Source organism: Nanorana parkeri, unplaced genomic scaffold, assembly GCF_000935625.1.
Source record: "Nanorana parkeri isolate BGI_ZX_2015 unplaced genomic scaffold, ASM93562v1 scaffold1222, whole genome shotgun sequence".
Classification (NCBI taxonomy): Eukaryota; Metazoa; Chordata; class Amphibia; order Anura; family Dicroglossidae; genus Nanorana; species Nanorana parkeri.
In genome coordinates this window covers 120,744-133,527 of record NW_017307490.1, presented here as the reverse complement: position 1 = coordinate 133,527, position 12,784 = coordinate 120,744, and the positions used below count along the sequence as shown (strand labels likewise).

Sequence of the window (12,784 nt, the reverse complement as noted above, 5' to 3'; positions counted from 1 at the left end):
TCCGAAATGACCAATTAAAAATAATTGTCTTATTGATTTATACTTTCTACTGTTTTATTGATTTATATGACAATTGCGTCTCTTAACACACACACAGAGATTTTTGTTATATTGATGTTATATTGAAGGTAAAAAGCAAAGTACATTTATATTGGAGTTGATGGTAGATGGTAGTTTTTTTTTTTTAAAGTCCGGAATACGGAATCCGTTAACGGAATTCGTATTTTGGATAAAAAAACAACTACCACTCCAATATTAACAAAGGTATTTTGCTTTTTAACTTCATCATAACGAATGTTCGTAAAGTTACGAAAATATAACCGGCACTAACGAAAATTCGTATTTCGTACGAATCCGAATTGAGTTCAGTTACGAATTACGAAATAACGGATATAACGAAACGAAACAGAACAAATTTTTTGACGGCACACAAGTCTAGTGTGGGGATGAATTGTTTGAGAAAGTGATACTTCAGTGGTTCGTTTGAAGCGGGATAGGCTTCCCTGAAGAGATGAGTCTTAAGGGATCGCTTAAAGGCAGTCAGAGTGGGAGATAGATGGACAGTTTTGGGTAAAGAGTTCCAGAGGATGGAAGAGACTCTAGTGAAGTCCTGGAGGCAAGCATGGGAGGAGTTGACGAGGGAGCTGGAAAGCAGGAGGTCTTTGGAAGAGTAGAGTGGACGGTTAGGGTAATAGTTTGAGATATAGCCAGGGGCAGAGTTGTGGATAGCTTTGTAACTGATTGTTAATATTTTGCATTTTATCCTTTGGGCTATTGGAAGCCAGTGCAGGGATTGGCAGAGGGGGGTTGCAGACACTGAGCGGTTGGTTAGGTGAATTAGTCTAGCAGCTGCATTCATGATAGACTGAAGGGGGGATAGCCTGTGTAGAGGTCAGCCAATGAGGAGGGGGTTGCAATAGCCAAGACGAGAGATAACAAGGGAGTGGATGAGTAGTTTTGCGGTTTCATTGGTGAGGAAGGGGCGTATTTTGGAGATGTTACGAATTCCACAATGATCAGTCTGCTTGGCAGAATCAAATGAGCTCACAAAATTGATTAATAGAGGGTATAAGGTCTGCAGTTGTAAAGTCCAAGCTTATCCTATCCTATTATGACATCAGCACTGTAATAGGAATACATACCAGAGTTGTTTCAATCAAAGCTTACTTGAAAGAAATCCCTTTTATGTAGTGAGCGCTGCCTTCCGTCTGCCCATCACTTTCACCAACTTCCTGGATTCCCAGTGTGCTTTTTGACACTTCCCCTGCTGCTTGATGTGATGCAATCTCGATTTCTTAAGACTACATATCCCATCATGTATTGCTTCCAGCAAGCAATGATAATGTTACATTTGTTACATTGTAATCGTACAATCGCGGGATTTCCCGCGATTATCGTACGATTATCGTAAGGTGTGTGGGGACCTTAACAGTCGGCAGAAGCCAGTGCATCGCACCTATGATCCACTGATCGCGGTTGCAAAACTAATAAGCCAGAGCATCGCACCTTTGATCCACTGATTGCGGTTGCAAATATAATAAATGCACATTTTTTTCTTTCATGAAGAAGCGTGCATTTATTATAATTTTTTAAAGGTGGAATTTCCCTTGAAAATGATAAAAGCAAAACAAAATAATATCTGACAAGTGGAAAAAATAATAATTTGGAAAACAAACTCATTTCTGGTGATAAAATGTCCTGGGTGATGATTTCATTACAGCGTTGTAGTTGCCCAGGATGTGGAGGCTGTAATGTACTTATTGAAAGATTCCTGATTAATGTATTAACCTAATAACAACCAAAGAGGCTCAGCCTAAAAATGTGTGCTTCTAGAGCTCACATCTGACATCTCCCATCCTGGAATCCATGGAAATATTAGAGAATAAAGTCATCGAGGGGCAATGCAATGGTTAAACTGTCTCTTACATTGCATCATAGAAATCCTCCGCAGCCCCCGTAAAGTGAGGGGTTTATACCCCGAAATGAGTCTATAAAAGGATTTTGCTGGAGGGAGATCTCCCCCTCCCAATGAGTCACAACGCTGCCCCTTTCTCGCATCCTTTAGGTATCCAGAGAATGTCTTCACATCCCTCCCCTAATATGGAGTTTGGGAACATCAGAGTCTGAAGGGGGGAGAAGGTGGGCTGAGACTCCCCCACTATTCATCTCCAGCCACAAGAAGACTTTTATCTCCCCATCCTTCTCACTTCTCACTCAGTACTTCCATCCTGGACACAGCAACAACAGCCAGGAGCAACCTGTGAGTTGGGGATGGAGGGATGGATGGATGTGGTGGCTAGGGAGGGGGGCTTGGGATATTTTCGTCTATTCATATACACAGTACTAACCATTGATCCTATTCATTATATATTATAGAAAATATCGACTCTTGTGTTAGCTGACTGTATATGTGACTTGATATCAGTTACCCAGTTATTGGATATTTAAAGGGGACCTGTCATAGAGACAGATGAACGCAGCCACTGCTTGTTTTTTTCTGGCTGTCATTAATCAATTATAGAGAAAAGGAATGCTGAATGAACATCTTCTGACTGGTCAGTGACTCAGAAAAGATTGAAGCGGGAGGGGGGTCACCAGAACAGCCAGACAACTAGCATTTTCAGTAGGAAGAAGTTCCTACTTTTATGGCAGGTTTACTTTAAGGCTTGCAGTTAGTCTATCCAGGGATATGCAACCTCGGCACTCCAGTTGTTGTGGAACTACAAGTCCCATAAGGCATGGCAAGACTGACGGCCACAGGCATGACTCCTAGAGGAGAATGGCGTTTGTAGTTTCATCAGAGCTGAAGTGCCAAGGTTGCCTTGCCCTGATCTAGACATCCAAAGGATGGATTAGCATGACATAGACCAGGGCTGGGTAACCTCGGCACTCCAGCTGTTGTGGAACTACAAGTCGCACAAGGTATTGTGCATATTGTGGCAGCCACAAGTATGATTCCCATAAGCAGAACGATTATGGGATTCGTAGTTTTCCCACAGCTGGAGTGCCGAGATTGCCTACCAATTACAAAGACTATGTGGCTTGCTGTGCAAGGTGCACAATACATGAATAATAACATGCAAAGCGCAGTAACTCCTAGCAACCATTCACAAAGCAGTTTACTCTGGTCAGATGAGTGAAAGCTGAACTATTGTATTACTGAGTGGATCTGACATAACAGACCCAGGGGTTTAAGGCAGAAACGTAGTAGACTTGTGGAATATTTAATTATAGGGCTTTTCCCATGATACTGCCTATGCTGCACCTCTGTTCTTAACAGGAAGCCGACTTCCTCTATGACATTCATCATTGGTGATAAACCAGAATATTAGTGATATGATGTAATGAGAGAATACACTGAAATCAGAGCTTAGAGGAACATACATTCCTAATAGTCATGTGCTGCTCATACAGGACACAGCAAAGCAGTTCTTTGATTCCCTTCCAATGGTTCACAAGTATTATATTGGGGATCAGTCCAGAGATTGGCTCAGCTCCCCCTAATGTTAGCCAGAAGATGCTATATTTGTAAAATGCATGCAGTGTCCCCAGACCTGGTCTCCTCTCATCTTCCCTCTGTCACTTGATTGGGAAGTGAAGAAAATGATTTTCAGTAACCGCTTTAAAGGAGAACTCCATCCATCTGTCTTGGAAATCCAACAGCTCAGTTGAAAGCTTTGCACCCAGCACTTCCACTAGTAGCTTCTTTCCTGTCCAGTTTGTCTAAATCATTCTGCACTTGTTGTAGTAATTATAGGTTTAGTTATCCACTATAAGAGTGCGGATTTGCATGCTTGTTATATGAATTTAGCAAAGACAAATTTTAGTTACAGTGGTCAATTTAACTTTATTGTGTACAGTAAAAGAGCATTGGGTTTGGTACAATTTCATGGATTTGTCTCTTAATCATGTCTCCATTGGAAACTCCTAGGTGTAGTTTTGTTGAGATTTCCTGTTCTTAGTTAAATATTGCTGTTTGTTACACAAGGGGCTTCTGCGTAAAGCCCAGCAGCAGTTCACCAAAAGGCTCTAAAGAATGAAAAGGCATACTTAATGGACAAGGAAGACAGTTAAACCCCTGCTGGTAGATATGAGTTGGTGGGGAAGCACAAAGAGACGGTAGCAAAAGGGAGCGCTGTACTGGGATATCAACGGATAACGTGCATGCGTCATACCAGAGAAGAGGGAGAAAAAAACAATGTAGGATATCAATTTATGGTGGGATTGTTGCCTTGATACCTAAACCTAAAGATGCCCATACACTGGTCGAATTTTGGCTGGTTTTTAATATAGCAGCTGAAATTTGCACAGTGGGTGCCCCTGTCGGTATTCCCAGATCAGCTGATCGAAGGAGCCAGCTGGAAAATTTTTGATTAGGGCCGGCAGCCAATGAGCTGCCTGCACAGATTAGGCCGGTGGCACCTGTCAGAATACAATGCAAACAGCAGTGATTCCTCAATCGATATGCTGTTTGTGTTGATGGAGGAATCGGGTCAATTTTTTTCGTTCAGCCCGCAGGTTGAAGGAAAATAAATTGATAGGTGTATGGCCAGCCTTACATGCTTTAGAATATAATTATATATCTCTGTAAGGTCTCCAATTTATCTAAGTAATGGTATAGCTAGTAGCAAGTTGTCATAATCAATTGGACTTGTTCTGTAATGTTAAAGATGTTTCACCAATTATCCAAGCAGTTCCTTTAGTTCTAATGGGTGTCAGGAACAGGCCCAGCATTGATAGCCAAATGGGTAACACAGTCACTTTATTCCAATTACCATGAAATGCGTGACGGTAGAAGATTGTTCAAGAACATCATCGGTGGTGGAAAAGTTTGTGAAACCTCCCTGATCTAACCATATAATACAATTACTATAATGCCATGATGTCTGGGACAGGTGATAGTCATTTGATTCACATGGCTGCAGGTATAAATTGTTGTCAAATCACTGGAATATAGCAGGGTAATGCTATATATGTATATATGGATGGTGTGGAAGGCCCTTATTGTTCAAGAACAAGATGGGTGGTGAGAAGGTTTGTAAAAATGCCCTGATCCAGTTACATAATACAATTACTATAGTGCCAAGATGTCTGGGACAGGTGATAGTCATTTGATTCACATGGCTGTAGATATAAATCGTGATCAAATCACTGGAATATAGCGGGGTCATGGATGGTGTAGGAGGCCCTCAACCCTGTTTAGGAATGGTTGTTCTAGTTTGGCTTAGATGGTGTTTTTCACTTTGCCTGTTAACTAGTTGTCCTATCTGTCCAACATGTGTACATCACCGTCCTCAAAAGAATGTCCCTTTTACTCAAGGTGTAATGTCTTTAGCATTACAGAACAAGTTCAGTTGAATATGACTACTAGCTATAATTATATATTATATTCCCCTTTATATAATTTATTCAGATAACATACAATTTGTTTGCCTAACTCAGACTGTTATGTATTACATTTCATTTCAGCATACAGCAAAATCAACTATACCCCCCTTAATAATTCACCTATTGAGGGTCTCAGGCCAAAACTTTATCTGTTGGTGACACTTAGTGTTCTAGATAGCTAGACTACAGAAGCAGAGGAGTGTGTGTGTTGAATGATTGGTGCCTTCAGGTTGTTTCCTGGTGATCATGGTCAGTCTTAGGAAGTGAATTCATTCTATTGTTTTCATATTTAGCATTTATAGATTGTTACAGACCAATACTTTTTTTGTTGGACAAAGCCAGTTCAAAAGGTTGCCCTGGTATAACTGCTACTTGCTAACAAACCATTGGTTTGCTTGGTGCTCTACTAAGAAATACAATATTGTTGATGTGTAACAGCTATACCCAACTACATTACCTACTAAACACTGGGCATCAATAGTAATTCCATCATCTCACACCTAAATGCTACATTTATTACATAAATAAGAACATCATCCAAGATAATAATGTGATAATGGATAATAATGTGGTTGAAAATAGAATGTTACGGCTATTATGTCAAGTAGTTTCTCAACTCCTTATTTGAATAATTTATAACTTTGTTGCACAAGAAATAAATCATGATATGCCACCTGACTGCAGAAAGTGGTTCTGCTCCAAATTGTGTCCATGTGTTTCCTCTCCATCATCTGCTCATCCCGGCATATTTTTTTAATTGCCAGAAGCTCAAACAGAAATGGGGACAGCAAGAAAGAGCTGGAAGCACCACGGGTTTCCCCAAAGGATCAGTTTTAGTGACAGTAGATCATTTTGGTCTAATTTTTATGAGAAAATATGCTTTTTGCTGAGTGGGTGCCATGAATAAGAGGTACAATGAAATCATATAGCAAGGATATAGAGACTCTGGTTGATGCTGCTAAGAAACCTTTGGAAGCAGTGGCGGAACTACTGCCGGTGCGGCCGGTGCGCCCGCACCGGGGCCTGAGCCTACAGAGGGAGGCCAGTATCCATTCAAACACAGCTGCGGGGCAGAGATGGGGGGGGCCCGTCGGTGTCCAGCTGCCAGTTGCCATCGGATCGGTATGTGGCGGGCTCCCCCATCTCTGCGCCGGGAGGGTCCGTTGATCACATCCGGCGGCTGGCGGGCCCCATCATCTCTGCGCCGGGAGGGTCCGTTGATCACATCCGGCGGCTGGCGGGCCCCATCATCTCTGCGCCGGGAGGGTCCGTTGATCACATCCGGCGGCTGGCGGGCCCCATCATCTCTGCGCCGGGAGGGTCCGTTGATCACATCCGGCGGCTGGCGGGCCCCATCATCTCTGCGCCGGGAGTGTTGGAAAGCCCCGACATACCAGGCGCAGAGATGAGGGGGCCCGTCGGCCGCTGAATACTGTGGAGGGAAGCCGAGAATAAAAAAAAAAACCTGCAGGCACTTCAGGGGGCAGCCCTGGGCCTCGGTCGTGAGGACCAAGCAAACAGCTGCCTGAGTGCACAGGGGCACTGTCTGAGATGGACAAACTGGGGTGTTTTCTGCAGCCTCTCCCACCAGAAAACAGCCAGAGGAGGTGAAGGTAAGTTATTAAATAAAATTATTATTTTTTGTAGCCCAATTGATGGCATTGCTGTATGAAGTACTGCTGGTATTTGTAGTTCTGTATAGCAGGTCCCATTCTGCATTGTAGCAATTCGGAATGGCACCCTCTATACAGGACTACAATTATCAGCTGTACTTTATACAGCAATGCCATTTTCCAATTTTTGTGTGTGTGGTTGCTACATGGGATATGGGTTGGAGGGTTTGTGGTTTAAATCTTGCACCAGGGCCCTTTGTTCCCTAGGTCCGCCACTGTTTACAAGGGACTGCTCTGGAGATTATCAAAGTATTGCAAGATTCCTATATGATTGAGTGCAATGTAAGAAGAATAGTTACTCTTTTTTTACCTGTATTCTGAAAGGGTATGGCATTTAAGGACTTGGAAAAGGTAGATACAGATGCTTTTCTGGATATAGGAAAGTATGACCACTTATTAAGGAATAGAATCCTCTAAGTCCTGAAAAATGATACAGCGTTGGTGCTCCAAGACATCAAAAGAAAATCCATCGGCCATTAACAGTGGAGAAATACTTGTGTTAAAAGCTTAAAATCCAGGCAAGCAGATAAATATCCATTTGAAGCATATACTGTATATGGGGGCTGTTTAACCTACCAATGGATTTGCACTTCTGTTCAACCAGCCATATCACACTCTGGTGACCCTGCTGCAGGTAAAGCCAGGTGACCTTCTTGTCTCCAAGCTGTGATTGGACAGTGAAGGAGCAGCAGCAGTTCACCCTCTGCTTATGTTGCTCTCTCCTCCTGTCAGCATTTCCTTTGTCAGCACAGGTGCATACTGCAGATCTAATTGGTTCCTCCCTGCGTGCAGCTGTATGGGGTATTCCAAAATGCTAGTATCAAGTCATACTCAGGTATCTATACTAGCTGTATACAAATAATTTTCATAATTTTTTTAAAATGTAATACATAACTGGATTATTATTGTTTTTAATCTTCCTGGAGTTGAATGTTAAGTGGTGGAGCAGCAAATGAGGTTGGAGAGCAAGGAGAAAACTCCAGAATGAGAGAGAAAGGCATTCCAATGTTTAGAATTGCGTTCCATTCTGTATAGAAAATCCACTCATAGCACAAAGAAACTACGGGTGTCGTTAAAGTGTTGGCTTTGTGATCAGCCTGGCAGATGCAGATTTGAATTTTCAAGACAGTGGTAAAATAGACATGATGCACTTACAGGTCAGTGTCCAAAGTCTAGCATTAAGGGCTGGTTGGCAAATGCATCCCATCCACAACTGGGATATATATTTTTCATTATTCAAAATGAGCTCCACTCAGAGAGTTAAACTTTATATTGGTAAAAATAGATGCAAAGCCTTTATTTCAGAGGTGGTGAGATTAGGAATAGATGCTGAGTGAGGTTCAGACGGTACACAATGACCTGTCAACAATCAAATCAACCGACCTGTTTGCTGAGTTAGACTCTGTAAGGTTTTCCACAGCATGAAAACGATGTGCGATGCTCTGATGGTTTCTTGCATGAAATCCAAACTGAAAAAAGAAAATTAACCCATCATATTCTCCCTGCTGTGCATCAAGGAGTAGAAACTGTAGCTGAACAGGCGGCCTAACCAACTGTCTTTTTTAAAAATAATGAAAGCTTGAGTAAGGCTCGAGGTTCAGTGTGGAGTATCAGTGCTTTCATGCTTACACTACTCTACATATCCCAGTGCAAATGGGGCAGTGGACTTTGAAGTTGGCTTTGGGATGTAATTGAACATGATCAAATTAGGGGAAATCCAGCCTTTATAGCTCTCAGGGGGTTATAAGAGTCAAGTAGAATGTCATTGGATTCAGTGGTCTCCTCGTGACCTTCAGCAGCTTCTGAATTCAGTCTCAAGGAATGAAATTCTGTTTTTGTCTATGTTTATGAGATGCAATTTCAGAATTTCAGAAACATCTGGAGAGGAGGGGTTGCTCTTTTTTTACATTGCTAACCACACATGAGCGTGATTTACAAGAATGACTATATTACAGCCAAAGACATTTCAGACCACTTTACATCCCTAGGCTAGACATCTACTGTTTTCCAGCCTTCTCACACGTCTACTAAACAAAATGATACAGAGCCTTACGGACTACCATAAAAGGAGACTTGTAGTGAGGACGTTATGTAAGCTGCTGTTGCTGGCCTCTTGCACTAAATTGCTTGTGAAATATTAACACAGCCTCTGTTAATTTGGCGCAAGGGATTCAAATTGTAAAGTGTTTTCCTTTGATACACTGCCAATAAGCCTCTCCTTGTTTCACAGTGTACTTGGCTGCTTTATATTGCAGGTTTCTGTCCATTCAAGATGCGTGGATGCCGGCAGTTCACATCATACAGTATATGGGTGGATGTCTGCAGAACAAAGCAGATGCACATTGCAAAAAATAAAAGACGAATCCATGGACAGGGAATCAAATGTCAAGTCTTTTTATATTAACCATATTAATACAAAGTATGAGAACATTTCACAAATGTTTTAGTAATATTATTACATGATATTACATAATATTTTCTCCCCCCTAAATTTTACATTGCCATGTCTCTGTGCCTTCTGCAGCGGATGGCACACTAACTGACCATCTAGTTTCACTGTGCCTAGAAACAACCCCGATTGATATAATATTCACAGCGATGGCATCCTTTGGCCTATTAACAGCTTTGAATTTGAGGCTGGAAATTGCCACATGAATTGCAGAATCAAGGAATGGACAGACACACCAGAAATTATACCACCCAGCAGCCCCAGAGGACAGAAATGATGTCCTGCAGAGCAGCAGACCCTCTGTCAAATGCTCCCTCAGATCATAAAAAGGACAACAAGAAAAAAAATAGTTCACTTTCTGTAGTTTCCATGAAATATGATGGAAGGTTTAGGAGGAGAAAAAAAATCAATACCTGTGGCATCTATGTGGTAGGGATGAGGTTCAGGTTGTCCGCCACCATGGGTTTGAAGTGAATCCTGTGTTCAAGATTCACAGTCCTGGTTATTTTTTAATGAATGTTTTAAAATCATAATGCATTTCACGGCCTTGGAACTATGGCCAGCAGGCTTAGAAAGGCTAATTAGGATTTTTTTGGCATATGCCATCCCCCTCAATATAAAAGGCGGAGCAAAGAGCAGTCATAGTATCAATGTATTGGAAGCTGCTGCAGGATAGGGAAAGCTGACGCACTGCAGAGGGAAAGATTAGGGTCTGATAGGAAACTGTACTTTATTTCTAATAGCTAGCTCTTTGGGCAATCAACCCCTTTGTGCTTGATTTTAGGTTAGAAGTTAGTTTAGCTGCTGTCCTGTACACAGCAAACATTTTTTGGCCTTTAAATTTGGCTTTCTTCAGTGGAGGAGGGTGGCATTTTGGGTTATATTTTCTTATTATTTTATGTTGGTAGGACCTTTATTTTAGATTACATTGCTTTTCTACAGGCTTCTCTAGGATAGAACAAAATTTGTTTTAGGAGGTGTTATTTTGGAGTTTTATTTTCTTTTGGATTTTTTTGTTTTCATTTTATGTTGATATGGCCTTTTTTTTTTAGGTGCGGAGTGCTTCCACATGAGAATTCACTTGTCACTGACCATCTGGTCTTTAAGCTGCCTTTTGTTTACAGCATTTCGCTGAATCTGTAAACTGGGCATGTTGGGTATCGTTTTACTCGTTGTAACCTCATCTTTTATATTTCATTTAAAAAATGGGTAATTTGTTGTGTTTTGTGGCATTTAATTAAATTTGTCACTAAATTTTGGGGTTTAATAAGGAGTTGCGCTAATATTGCGCAACATAAACATTTTCAACTACCACCATTTTATTCTATAGGGTCTTGGCATTCAGAAAATATATAATGTTGGGGGGTTTTACGTCATTTTCAGGCCTAAAATTTGGAATATAACATGGGTGCAAAAATTGAAAAAAGGGCCTCAGTCATGAAGGGGTTAAATGAAAAAAAAAAAGTGCAAAAACAGCGTGCACCTAAACCACCTCAAAGGTTATCAGTGACATTTTCTGAACCCTCTATCTCCATAGAAAAAATAAAGATTAGGCATACACCAGTTAGGCCTATTATGCCTCATTAGAACTGTTCTGCTGCTGGCAAAGTTTGCTGTATCCAATGTAGTATTTTGATTTCTGTTGTAAAACCTTAGTCTGTGCTCCTTGTCTCTAGAAACATTGTCCTGCTGCTGGTCAATTTTACACTAGTGTATAATTTCCGGTCACTTAATTCCTGCAGTAAAACACCTGCATTTACTCTATCTATATTACATTTTGGCCTCTTATCCCTGAAAAAAATTGTACATTGGTACATGTCCCCACAGACATTGCCCAGCTTCCAATGACTTTTTTGACAGTAGTTTGCTCATTAGCCCTAAAAATGGCCAGAAATTATCAAGATTTGCTCCCCATAGATTTTAATTTGATTCTCCTCCAAGTTCATGTTTGATTAATTTTGAACAACTTTTGTTGGACCCTTGAGGGATGTGCAGATTTGCCTATCACTGTTCAGAGGGTCCATTTTACTTACAACCTGCAAGACCCACAACGGGAAGTTAGAAGACAAGCTATCTTCTGGCTTCTGAAGGAGCAGGAACCCAAGCTTTCCCAACATGACAACCACTGGTACCTTCCACACAACAACAAAGAACTGATCTCTGTCTCCAATTCACATAAGATCTCTTTTGGTCATTCAGCACAGAGAAACCTAGCTGTGCAGAACTACATTTAACTGCAGAGAGTTACATTTAGCTGCTCATAATCAACCTCATTTTGAAGTGCCAGGTCTTCAGACCCAGACCTTTCAGTACTCCAGGGTAATGCATGTTGCCACATGAATGAAGGTATAAAACATCACTCATGTCAGCACCAATGTACACCTTCTTTAAGGGAGCCCCTGGCTGCCATATTGGAGACAGGCTCCCCAGCACAAGGAACTATTGCTTGGAGTCATGTTCCTGATGAACACCCACCCAAACTTCCCACTAAGCTTTATGTGGCTAGGATGAACAATCCTGTATTTGATTTGCTTCTCTATAATTGGATTTTGCTAAGGCATTAAAATGTATCTCAGAATGTGGTGAGTATTCAGGTGGGCTGGATAACCCAAGAAAAACGAGCTGGTGAAGAGTGTTTGCGGCAAGAGCTGTGGATTTATTAGTGTGTTTTATCTTGAAGAAAACTGGTCCTGAGTGAGGGGCTATCCACAAACGTAGAATTGTGTTGAGCAAACAGGGATACAGACCGCAAAAAGCTATCAATTGGTTTTAGAGCATCAGGGTTTGAGTCAACATGTTGTGTTGGTTGAGTAAGTCCAAAAATGAAAATATCCTGTCGCACTCCAGATCAGAATCCCAGTTAAAGTGGGTGCTGTAATGACCTGTGGATGGTGCCATGTGGATCAGGATATGAAAGAATTACTCACCAGCATACCGGAGGTCCACTTTAGCGTTCCATCTTTATTCGAAGTCAGACAAACATGGCCTCACATATAAATGCAAACTTTTGGAACCTTCTGTGGTCCCTTCATAAGGCACAACAAGGTTCTGAAACGTTCCATGTATATGTGATGGTATGTTTGTTAGATATTGAATAAAGACGGAACGATAAAGTGGATCTCCGGCGCGCTGGTGACTAATTCATGTGTTGGTTGAGTTGTGTCTTCTAAGTTGTGTAAGGTCCACGAAAATATTGATCCATAGATGGGAAAAATACCCTTTAAGGATGTTGTAAGTCCATTCATTGCTATTAATCATGTACTACTTATCTATA

The 12,784-nt window shown here is 41.4% G+C and overlaps 1 protein-coding gene across 1 annotated transcript in view; it reads left to right on the top strand.

The window, feature by feature from the left end:
* Window positions 1–2,151: 2,151 nt before the first annotated feature.
* Window positions 2,152–12,784, top strand: part of TAGLN (transgelin) — a 14,693-nt gene continuing 4,060 nt past the window's right edge. Inside the window, exon 1 of the mRNA XM_018568639.1 lies at window positions 2,152–2,260. The gene's annotated coding sequence lies outside the window, so the exon portion shown is untranslated. The remainder of the gene's footprint in view (window positions 2,261–12,784) is intronic.